Raw genomic sequence first — 12,392 nt, forward strand, 5'->3', positions numbered from 1 at the left:
TTGGTTTGAGGACCAGGGGAACTCAGTGACCTGGTGGGGTTTAGTTTGGTTTGGTTTGAGGACCAGGGGAACTCAGTGACCTGGTGGGGTTTAGTTTGGGCTGAGGACCAGGGGAACTCAGTGACCTGGTGGGGTTTAGTTTGGTTTGGTTTGAGGACCAGGGGAACTCGGTGACCTGGTGGGGTTTAGTTTAGTTTGATTTGATTTGGGGACCAGGGGAACTCAGAGGGCCTTGTAGGGTTTAGTTTGGTTTGGAGACCAGGGGAACTCGGTTGACCTGTTGGGTTGTGTTTGGTTGGGTTTTCACAGAGAGATTGATCTGCTTTGGAGATGCCCATACCTGTCATGGGTATACTAGCATGTCGTACCTGAATAGAAATCGGAAAAAAGTGTAGAAGGAAATGTAAAACGAATAAGCATGGGTAAGTTTGCGAAATGTAAACGAAATACGCAGATTTCGATGAGAGATATTCACGTGCGCGATTTGTGCGTCTACGGCGAAACAGCAATGCATCACAGCGCCTATAAATCACGCCTTACCCCAGGGATCGATCTCTGCTACGTAGGCATCCTACCTCGCTCCCCCCCCCCCCACAAGGAAGAGGAGGCTGAAAGAGTTTGATTAGCGAGGGGATGAAAGAGTTTGAACCCAACAGGGACTGAGAGGAGGCCCACTGTGATAGTCCACTGTTAAAGGGATTAACTCACAGTGCATTCAGCAACACACACACACACACACACACACACACACGTGCAGAGTGAAGGGTTGAGTTGGGAGAGTGGGGACAGTTCAATAGGGAATGGACAGGGAGAGCAGAGGGAAGGGGGGCAGAGAGGGAGAGGGGTGGAAAAAGAGGTGACAGAAACATAGAGAGAGAAGAGTGGGGGAGAGAGGGAGGGAAAGGGGGTGGAGAAAAACAAGGGGAGTGACGGGGAGCCATTGAGGGAGTGAAAGGGGAGAGAGTGAGATGGGGAGTGACAGGGCGGGATAGAGGGAGTAAAAGGGAGAGAGAGAGAGAGTGAGACAAGGAGGGTCATTCTAGTTCTCTGGTCATTCTAGTCCAATCACATTCCAACGATGCACACACACACAAACACACACACACGTGATTTATCACTTAAATCATGACATCACTCTGACACTGCGCTGCGGCGTTTAACTGATGCCCGTAACCAACGGTGACCCTCAACCGGCATGGTGGCTCGGCTCCAACGGCCTGCTCAAAGGCACCTTGGCTGACAGCGTGCGTCAGCTAACTGAAATAACCCTGGCTGTCATGGCAATTTACCACGCGGCCCTTTGAGGAGCGGGCCCCACCATGGGCGGGCCCCTTGTCGCTTCGCCTCGGGGACAAACACCAGAAGAGATTCGTCCCGGTCGGTTAATGCTATCGCAGATAGCCTAGCATGGGGCCCAGAGACCCTGGCAGTACCAAGGTACAATGTTCCACTCCCGGACAGAAGGTCCTTGGTTCGATGCCCGAACGTAGTAGCAGTAAGAAGTGGCCTACATTGTAGCTGAAGAGTGGCGAAGTTGTAAGATGGTTGAAAGGGCTATTGGACAGTCTAAAGGCTTCTGAGATGGCTCAAAGGGCTATGAGAGAGCTAATCGGGTTCTGAGGTGGTTGAGAAGGTTTGGGGTGGTTGAAAGGGTTCTGAGAGAGTTTAAAGGGTTTGGAGGTTGTTGAAAGGGTTATGAGTAGGGATGGGAATCGAGAACCGGTTCTTGTTCAGAACCGGTTCCGAGTCAACCGATTCCTTGGAATCATTAGCAAGCCTGCTTAACGATTCCGCTTATCGGTTCCGGTCGCGGCAAATGCGTCATGACGTCACACACACGCTGCTTTTGTTTTGGTTCAGAACGCAGCAAACATGGCGCCGCCGAGGAAGAATCGCATTGTGTGTTCACACCAAACGCGACGGGGCGACAAGATCCCATACAAAGTGAACGTTGAGACGCGTATAAGGGCGAAATTTTCGCGGGAGAAAACCGGCGACAAGTTTTTGTCGTGATGACAGCCAATCAGCGTTCAACAGCGTGATAACTGAGTGACATGTGTAACGTAACAGCCAATCAGCGTTCAGCCGTCAAACTCAGTGCAGTGCAGTCCGGGGTGACTGCGGCATGGAGGAGAAAGTGATTGTTGCAGTTTGCGACTCCCGGAGCTCTATATATAATAGTATATAATATATTATAATTGTATATATAATATCACGGCCAACAGCTCTGTCGCCTCCGGATGGCCGTAGCGCGGGGAGCTCTCATAGGGATTGGGCTTCTCGGGATTTGTTTACCGGCATTGCTATGGTTTCCGGGCTTGTGTGTTCCAACGGTTTAATAGGTAGGCCCATCTAATAAATCTCTGTCTAATCAATGCTTCATTTTGTTTATGTCAGTTGAATTTTGTGACAAGTTTAATGCAAATGAGCACTGTTAGCATTCCAAAAGGCACAAGCTCTTACTTGGGTGTTTTCAGTCTGTGTTTTTAGTTGTATGGCACATAATGATGGCATATATTTTTATATATTTTTTCGTCTAGAGTCCAATTGATTTGAAAATGCACAATTTCCTAATACTAGAAGCACTTCTGATCAGATATTAAAGAGATTTAATACAAACAAACACATTTATACTTATTTTCTCACCCAATGAGAATCGATAAGAGAATCGATAAGGAATCGGATCGATAAGCGGAATCGGAATCGTGAAATTCTTATCAATTCCCATCCCTAGTTATGAGAGAGTTGAAAGGGTTTGGAGGTTGTTGAAAGGGTTATGAGAGAGTTGAAAGGGTTCTGAGATGGTCGAAATGGGTCGAGTGACCAGAAAGGGTTTTTTGAATTTGTTTAAAAGGATTGAAAGGCTTTTTAAGTGAGTTAAAAGGGTTTCATAAAGGGGATTGTGAAGGAGTCTGTGTTTACCATCTGACCCGCTGGGGGTCCCTGCCTGGTGCGTTACGTCACCACAAGATGATGTCATCTCCCTGCCGCTGGGGATGACCTACCAGTTAGTGGGCCCCTGGTCATGTGCTGTTTCTCACTAATGGCCTTTCTCACTGCTTTGTCCGTTGTGGAACAAAAAGGCCCTTTGAAAGGCATCAGGCATGGACCGAAACATGTATGATTTGTATTATATTGATTCCTTCATTTAAGCTTTTTCCTTGCATTATCGTTCCTCTTCATTTCCCTATCTTTGCCTTCTCAATTATCTTTGCCACCATCTCAACCAGCCTACTTTGCCTCTCTCTCTCTCTCTCTCTCTCTGTCTCTGTCTCTGTCTCTGTCTCTCTCTGTCTCTCTCTCTCTGTCTCTCTCTCTATATGTCTCTCTCTGGCTCGGTGTCTCTCTCTGGCTCGGTGTCTCTCTCTCTATATGTCTCTCTCTCTGGCTCGGTGTCTCTCTCTCTCTCTCTCTCTCTCTCTCTCTCTCTCTCTCTCTCTCTCTATGTATCTCTCTCTCTCTCTCTCTCTCTCTCTCTCTCTCTCTCTCTCTCTCTCTCTCTCTCTCTCTCTCTGGCTCGGTGTCTCATTCTCTCTGGCTCTCTCTCATTATGTAGTTTGTTATAATTTCAAAGCTTCTCATGATCCAACCAGTTGAGACATTTCCCACCATTGCATCCCGATGGGGCTCAGGGAAATTCCAGAATTACCTCTGAAGGCTACAGGAAGAAGAGGAGAGTGAAAGAGGCTCAGCTTTGATGACGTGCCTGGAGTTGGAATCCCACAGGAGTGGTTATGGTAGGGGTTTATGTCATCCAATTTCCCAATTTAACCCAAGTGCAATAAACAAGATCCATTACTGTTAGCTAACAGCTTATCCATTAGCCAACATTAACGCTAGTGGATAAATAAAAAACCCAAAGAACATGGAGTTCCTCTGGGGATTTACTAGAACATGAATTAGGATTAATTTGATCCGGTGGCAGAAGATCATCTGCATACAAGCGACATTTGAGCCGTGTAGCCTCATACCACGAGGCTACGATGCTAACCATTGGGCCACCGTGAAGGCAAAAGCGCTGACTCATACAGGCTAAGCTAACACTCCCTCCCACTCCGAGCCAATTCCAATCCTCAAGGTTCCATTTCTTTCTCCAAATGGGTTTTTTCAGGGGAACTTTTCCAACCCGGCCTGGGCAGCACTTTGAGAATATGACTGTATCAAAGGGCTGTATGAATAAAGTTTACTTTATTCATATGCGATCATTGTCGGCTCCCTGCCGATTTCAGGACCGCAGAGCCGCACCCCAGCTTCCGCAAAAGACACTTCACTTCACTTCAGAGTTCACCTGGACTCTGCCAAGTCTTCCCCCTCTTCCCCACAACCCTCTTACGCACTTATTGTATGTTGTATGACCTGGCACTAAATGCATGCACTCATTGTATGTTGTACGTCCTTGAACCTAAAAACAGCACTTAGCCTTGTGTAGCATCTGAACCTAGCTATCTCTGTTGTGTACGGGGAGTGGGTTAACCTAATGAAGAATAGTACCTGGCACTTGGTGCTATGAACATCCTTACTGTGCCGACAGCGATATAGATTGTTTCTCTTCCTTCTGACAAATGTACTCATTGTAAGTCGCTTTGGATAAAAGCGTGTTCTAAATTTCCTAAATGTAAACGATATCCATCCCATCGTTCATCATCGCCTGGACGTTCCAGCGATGGAACCTTCCTCGTCAACGGACCACCGTGCGAGCGCTCGGAACCAGGAAGGAACCACGACGTCGGCTCGGTGAACCAGAGCCATGGACCCAACGAGAGCCGCGGTCACCGGGGGTTGGACAGCGAGTTCTTCTGGCTCGTGTCAGAAGCGATCTCCGCGGGGCTGGTTCCCCCTCTGCTCCGAGGGCTACCATGGCTCTGCGTGTCCGAGGGCAGGGGAGGTCGGAGCGGTGAATCATCGCGATGCATTGGCACCGTCTGCCGCCCATTTCCCCCCCCCCCCACAAAGGCTCTCTGTTTCTGTTTCGGTGCCTCCGCACATTCCCAGCACCGACCAGAGAACATTCTTCTTTAAGAGAGAGGGACGTTTATTATCGGATTATGGTGAGTTCCTGTAAAAGCTGTTGCTCTGTGCTCCATGTCGTCCCAGAGTCAGTCTGATGGAGTGCAGGCTATCCGAACGGGAGAGAAGGCAGGCTTGGCTTGGATTTTGTTTTGTCGTCAATTTCAACCGGTTGTAGTGCAAAGTGATATCCAAAGGCCGGAAGAATTATTAAGCGTGACAAATATGCAGTCGGGGCTGAGAACAGACAGACTTTTCTTCCTCATTCCCCTGTTGGAATTGTTAACTTTATTGAGGTCAAATGGTAATTTCACTTTCCATTAACCTCCCAGCGGAAAAGCTCTCTGTTTAATGGACTTGATTGTCACTGGGCGCCTGCAGGAATCACCCCGCCAGCGCTGATGGTTAGAGAAGATTGCTTTTTTACGTTAACTAGCGGTACCGAGCTGATCTTTACACCACCATCTTTCCCATTCACACTGTTGGACACCAACAGAAGCACACACAAAACTGTAGGAAAACCCCAACACTACACCATCCCTTCTCTTCTGGGCTGGAACCCCAACGTCGACCTGGACTCATCCTTGAGCAAGGCACCCAACACCTCCCTGGTTCTCAATGGCCTGTAACTAAAATGCGCTGCATGTGGCTCTGAATATATAACCACCCGCATTGTGAATGGTTAATAAATTCCCTCTGTAAACCGCTATAAAGAACCTAATACCGTCGTTTGATACTGCCGGGCCTAGGAAAGGATGAACCTCCCTGATTACCACAATCCGTAACTTCTGAGTGGAAACTTCCAGGCTCTTACTCAGCCATGAAGTACCAAACGGGGCCGTTGTGATTCTGCTTGGGAGCTAATGAGCAGCGGGGTGACTGATGATCTGATGGGTGGGGAGGCTGTCTGCTGCCAGCAGGAGACCCAGCCCAAACACTAGGACCCAGAACCAACACTAGGACACAGAACCAACGCTAGGAGACAGAACCAACACTAGGACACAGAACCAACACTAGGACCCAGAACCAACGCTAGGAGACAGAACCAACGCTAGGAGACAGAACCAACGCTAGGACACAGAACCAACGCTAGGAGACAGAACCAACACTAGGACACAGAACCAACACTAGGACACAGAACCAACACTAGGACCCAGAACCAACACTAGGACCCAGAACCAACACTAGGAGACAGAACCAACACTAGGACACAGAACCAACACTAGGACACAGAACCAACACTAGGACACAGAACCAACACTAGGACACAGAACCAACACTAGGACACAGAACCAACACTAGGACACAGAACCAACACTAGGAGACAGAACCAACGCTAGGAGACAGGAACAACACTAGGACCCAGAACCAACACTAGGACACAGAACCAACGCTAGGAGACAGAACCAACACTAGGACACAGAACCAACGCTAGGAGACAGGAACAACACTAGGACACAGAACCAACACTAGGACACAGAACCAACGCTAGGAGACAGGAACAACACTAGGACACAGAACCAACACTAGGACACAGAACCAACGCTAGGAGACAGGAACAACACTAGGACACAGAACCAACACTAGGACACAGAACCAACGCTAGGACACAGAACCAACACTAGGACCCAGAACCAACACTAGGAGACAGAACCAACACTAGGAGACAGAACCAACACTAGGAGACAGAACCAACGCTAGGAGACAGAACCAACACTAGGAGACAGGAACAACACTAGGACCCAGAACCAACGCTAGGAGACAGAACCAACACTAGGAGACAGGAACAACACTAGGAGACAGGAACAACACTAGGACCCAGAACCAACACTAGGACACAGAACCAACGCTAGGAGACAGGAACAACACTAGGACCCAGAACCAACGCTAGGAGACAGAACCAACACTAGGAGACAGGAACAACACTAGGAGACAGGAACAACACTAGGAGACAGGAGCAACACTAGGAGACAGAACCAACACTAGGAGACAGGAACAACACTAGGAGACAGAACCAACGCTAGGAGACGGCGCAGACACTAGGAGACGGCACAGACACTAGGAGACAGGAACAACACTAGGACACAGAACCAACACTAGGACACAGAACCAACACTAGGACACAGAACCAACGCTAGGAGACAGAACCAACACTAGGAGACAGGAACAACACTAGGAGACAGGAGCAACACTAGGAGACAGGAACAACACTAGGACACAGCACCAACACTAGGACACAGAACCAACGCTAGGAGACAGGAACAACACTAGGAGACAGCCCAGACATTAGGACACAGAACCAACGCTAGGAGACAGAACCAACACTAGGAGACAGGAGCAACACTAGGAGACAGGAACAACACTAGGAGACAGGAACAACACTAGGAGACAGAACCAACACTAGGAGACAGGAACAACACTAGGAGACAGAACCAACGCTAGGAGACGGCGCAGACACTAGGAGACGGCACAGACACTAGGAGACAGGAACAACACTAGGAGACAGAACCAACACTAGGAGACAGGAACAACACTAGGAGACAGAACCAACACTAGGAGACAGGAACAACACTAGGAGACAGGAACAACACTAGGAGACAGAACCAACGCTAGGAGACAGGAACAACACTAGGAGACAGCACAGGCACTAGGAGACAGGAACAACACTAGGAGACAGCAAAGACACTAGGAGACAGGAACAACACTAGGAGACAGCGCCAACACTAGGAGAATGTGCTATTTTTCTTTCTAAACCACCCCCTCATGCATGGCCCTTGATGACACAGCTTCCTCTTCCTGGGAACGTGATGAAGGTATTCAAAGCAGGGATCATATCTTATCTGTAGCGACTGATCATGACTCATCCGCCCAGCGGAGCTTCTGATTGGCCCGCCGTCCTCGGCGAGGGATAATCCCCTTCGCTCCGGCGTATGTCAACACGGGACGAGACCAGACCCGCCGCCCGGCACATTCTGCTCCGCTCGCTCACCTCTCGCACCGAGGTGTGATCACGCGCTCACCTGTCATTGGGTGAGCAGTCATTGGGGAACTCAGTGTATCCTATGACTCACAACGTTTAGTCATGGAGCAGGCGCTCTGACGGCGAAATCAGACCAAAGTTATAAAAAAGACAGCAGGTAGGGGTTTGGTGTGTGTGTGTGTGTGTGTGTGTGTGTGTGTGTGTGTGTGTGTGTGTGTGTGTGTGTGTGTGTGTGTGTGTGTGTGTGTGTGTGTGTGTGTGTGTGTGTGTGTGTGTGTGTGTGTGTGTGTGTGTGTGTGTGTGGGGGGTCTCAGGATAGTTGGCCAGACGAAAGCAAGGGCAAAACAACTTGCAAATTACTGCTCAATATCCTCTATTATTGGAAGTCGTCACTTTTGGAGGCGGAGGTGTTGTGTGTGTTCCTAATCTGCCTAATTCCTCATCAGACACACATTGCTGGATCATGCCTGAGCAATGTTTTGTATCTGTAACATTAATGTCCTTATGTGCATCCATTGTGAATTGCGGACATATATAAAGAAGTTAAAATGTGTGAAGAATGCAGGATTAAACCCTGAACACAGAAACAGAGTAACCTGCCTACACGTTACACAGGTGAAGACAATTAACTAACGAGCCAGCGACTTCCGGGCCGTGGGTGTGATCGCGTCACGCACCCCCCCGGGTGCGTATCCATGCCGACGAGCTGGAGCCGAGCACGATCACAAACCAACGTTATCGACGGGATGCGCTGCGTCTGCCTGATGGCGCTCCGTCTTGGTATCCGTGGGTTCAGTGACCCCGCCCCTGCTGATCAACTCCCTGATGACTCTGGTCTCTCCTCGTTAGCAGCCTACGCCGCGCTCAGCGCTTTATCCGCTACGTTCAAACGCAGCCCCCAGATCTCCTCCCTCATCCAGCCGTGCCGCGTGGGGGGGGGGACGAGGGGGGGGGCTGGGTTCAGGGGACCCAACCTTGGGACTGGGTCACCGTGGACTGGTTGTTGAGGGTTATGGTTAAGGACAAGGTTAGGGTCGGGGTTAGGGTCAGGGTTAGGACTCCACCGCTGCCCTGGGTCACTGTGGTCTGGTTAAGGGTTAGGGTCAGGGTTAGGACCCCACCCTGGCCCTGGGTCACTGTGGTCTGGTTAAGGGTTAGGGTTAGGGTCAGGGTTAGGACCCCACCCTGGCCCTGGGTCACTGTGGTCTGGTTAAGGGTTAGGGTTAGGGTCAGGGTTAGGACCCCACCCTGGCCCTGGGTCACTGTGGTCTGGTTAAGGGTTAGGGTCAGGGTTAGGACTCCACCCTGGCCCTGGGTCACTGTGGTCTGGTTAAGGGTTAGGGTTAGGGTCAGGATTAGGACCTCACCGCTGCCCTGGGTCACTGTGGTCTGGTTAAGGGTTAGGGTCAGGGTAAGGACCCCACCCTGGCCCTGGGTCACTGTGGTCTGGTTAAGGGTTAGGGTTAGGGTCAGGGTTAGGACCCCACCCTGGCCCTGGGTCACTGTGGTCTGGTTAAGGGTTAGGGTCAGGGTTAGGACTCCACCCTGGCCCTGGGTCACTGTGGTCTGGTTAAGGGTTAGGGTTAGGGTCAGGATTAGGACCTCACCGCTGCCCTGGGTCACTGTGGACTGGTTAAGGGGCTTGTTGCCCCTTAACCAGGAACAGCACTAGGAGACAGCAATACTAGGAGACAGGAACAACACTAGGAGAGCTTGGGGGCTTAAGGGGCTTGTTGCCCCTTAACGGCGGCTCTTGATCGTGGAGAAGAGCTTCATGATCGCCGGCAGCTTAGTCAATGCTGCTGGGGAGAGAAACAAAGGGAGGAGTGTCTGTGTGTGTGTTTTTGTGTGTGTGGGTATTTTTGTGTGTATGGATGTGACTGAATGGGTGTGTGCGTACGTTGTAGCGTGTGTGTGTGTGTGTGTGTGTTTGACTTTTGTGGTATTGGTTCCTGCATGGTTGGCAGTGGTGGTCTTTAATGGGTTGATTATGGAGATGGGAAGCCCCACCTGGGAGGACCAGCCCCCCCCCCCACATCAAGGGGGCTGCAGACCAGACCTGCTGGTTGTGTTTAGTATTTTCCACATTCACACGTTCAGAGGAATAGACACACACACACACAGGCATGCAGAGACAGACGCATATAGAGACACACACACACACACATTCAGACAAACATACTCACAAACACAACACAAGCTAATCAACACACAGAGACAGACACACAAAGCTCCCACACTGAGGTGGTTGTAAACGGTTTGGTTACACACCGCAAATACATCAGGCGTTAAGTCAGAAAGTTGATCCAAAATCGCCTCTTATTACACCACAAAGACGTACGCATGGACCACAGACCTACGTCACCACCACCCCAAGTATCTGTGCAGGCCTGACAACCCCCAACACAACCCCCACAACCTCAAACCCCCACCCCCACCACCTCCCACCCAAGCTCACCCCCTCCCACTCTCATCCCCTTCCAACTCCACCCCCACCACCTCCACCCTAACCACCTCCAACCCCACCACCTCCCCCTCAACCACCCCCACCACCTCCAGCCCCATCCACCTCCACCTTGCAGTGGTCTACCCAAACGCCTCTGGGTCTCATCTGCAAAACTCCGTCTGGGGATTTAGTTTTCTAACACCGCTGTGGTTTCTAAGTGCTGACGAAACGCTTTCAAGTCCTGCAGAGAAGAACGGTGCGGTGGACCTGAGAGGCCGTAATCCGATAACGCCTGAGTGCTGCACACACGCGTCCGATGTGTTAGCGATCTGTTTGAAACCTCCCCCCGTTTCAGTGACTTTAAAACACAACACCAGACAGATCTGAGGTCATGCATCGGCCATTCCTACAAATCATAGAAAAACTATTTACTGAGGACAGTCAATTGTGTGTAATGTATTTATTAAAGTATTTAGAATAATGCATGTTCCTGCAGCTAAGCTTTTAATGTCCCAACAAGGTTGCAGTGTAATAAAACACAAAGGCTGCATCCGAATACTCATACTTGACTGCTATATAGTAGGCATTTTGTAGTACGTCACAAATATAGTGAGTCTGAATGCTCAGTACGCATTGTGTATTAGGCAAAAAGTTTCTGTATGCGTACCACCGCCACAAGATACAACGGTAGGTCACTACGCTATCCCACTATTCAGCCGGAGTCTGGTAACCGAAGAAGAAGAACGCTGCGGTGAAAAAAAGATATAAGATCTGTAAATGTTCGCAGGTGACCTTAATTTTGCCGGCATCTGATGTGCAGCGCACAGAGGGGAAATAGGTCATCTCCAAACATCCGGTGGCGTTTCGGTGGTGTTCGGAAGGCGTTCTACGCATAGCTGTAGAACGTACTACATTAACGGTCAAGTAGTAGACGCTGCACAGAAATAGTCTATACTTAGTATTCGGATGCACCCAAAGAGATCCCCTTCGTATATCCCTTAATCACAGGAACAGCCTGAAGGCTCCCCCAGCCCACGTAATGCATCACACGTTCACCCTGAGACCGCTGAAGTCAGGGGGCTCAAACCCTCCCGTGACATGGGCCCCCTGTGGAGATACTCTGATGCAGGACCCTCTTTAACATATTGTGCAGTAAAATACTCAGTACTTTGTAGTGTAATGGGAAGGCAGTAGCTCAGGAGGTAGAGCGGGTCGGCTGGGAACCGCAAGGTTGCTAGTTCGATGCCCGGCTCCTCCTAGCCGAGTGCCGAGGTGTCCCTGAGCAAGACGCCTCACCCTAAGTGCTCCTGACGAGCTGGCTGTCGCCTTGCGCGGTGAACTCCGCCGTCGGTGTGTGAATTTGCATGTGTGGGTGAATGTAAAGCACTTTCGATAAAAGTTCAATAGGTCAATATTTTTACAACAGTGTGTGACACACTCGTCTATTTTTATTTTTTTTTTCTGTTTCGGTTTTAAAAGTATGAAACCAGCATTATCCAAATGAACATGTGTGATATTCTTATAGTGATCCATCAGCCCCGCCCTGACACACACAAGATGACCCTTGCGGTTAATGTGGGTACATGGGTTTTATCACACTGGAAGACTGTGTGTGATAGGCATAATGCACCAGAGTTCTGTTAGGCCCAGGCATCTCCCCTCTGTTCACTGAAGGACTAGAGGTGTTTTTCAGCCCGGGCCACTTCAGCCCGGGCCACAGAACACACTCGTCTTTGACCGCAGCTGCAACTCAGCATGTCTGGTGGTATTCAAATGCTCAGTCTTCTGCATCACTGCCGAGAGATTTGCATGTCGATGATCACATGCCCGCTCATGACACACGTTTACAACATGCAGCAACAGCTGTCTGTGTCAACGGACACACAGGCCTGATCGTCTACACCACTGGTTGACTCTGTGTGTGACCCCAGCATGATGTCCAAGTGGCACAGAGGGAAT

The 12,392-nt window shown here is 50.0% G+C and overlaps 1 protein-coding gene and 1 non-coding gene across 2 annotated transcripts in view; one reads left to right on the forward strand and one right to left on the reverse strand.

Annotated features, from left to right (window-relative positions):
• The window catches only part of LOC132457429 (guanine nucleotide-binding protein G(I)/G(S)/G(O) subunit gamma-2), a 116,368-nt gene that overhangs the window by 38,995 nt on the left and 64,981 nt on the right, over positions 1–12,392 (forward strand). The gene's annotated exons all lie outside the window — the stretch shown is intronic.
• Positions 12,005–12,131, reverse strand: LOC132458332 (small nucleolar RNA ACA64). Its single transcript, XR_009525894.1, has one exon. It is a non-coding gene; the product is annotated as a small nucleolar RNA ACA64 (small nucleolar RNA).

Source organism: Gadus macrocephalus, chromosome 5, assembly GCF_031168955.1.
Source record: "Gadus macrocephalus chromosome 5, ASM3116895v1".
Lineage (NCBI taxonomy): Eukaryota > Metazoa > Chordata > Actinopteri > Gadiformes > Gadidae > Gadus > Gadus macrocephalus.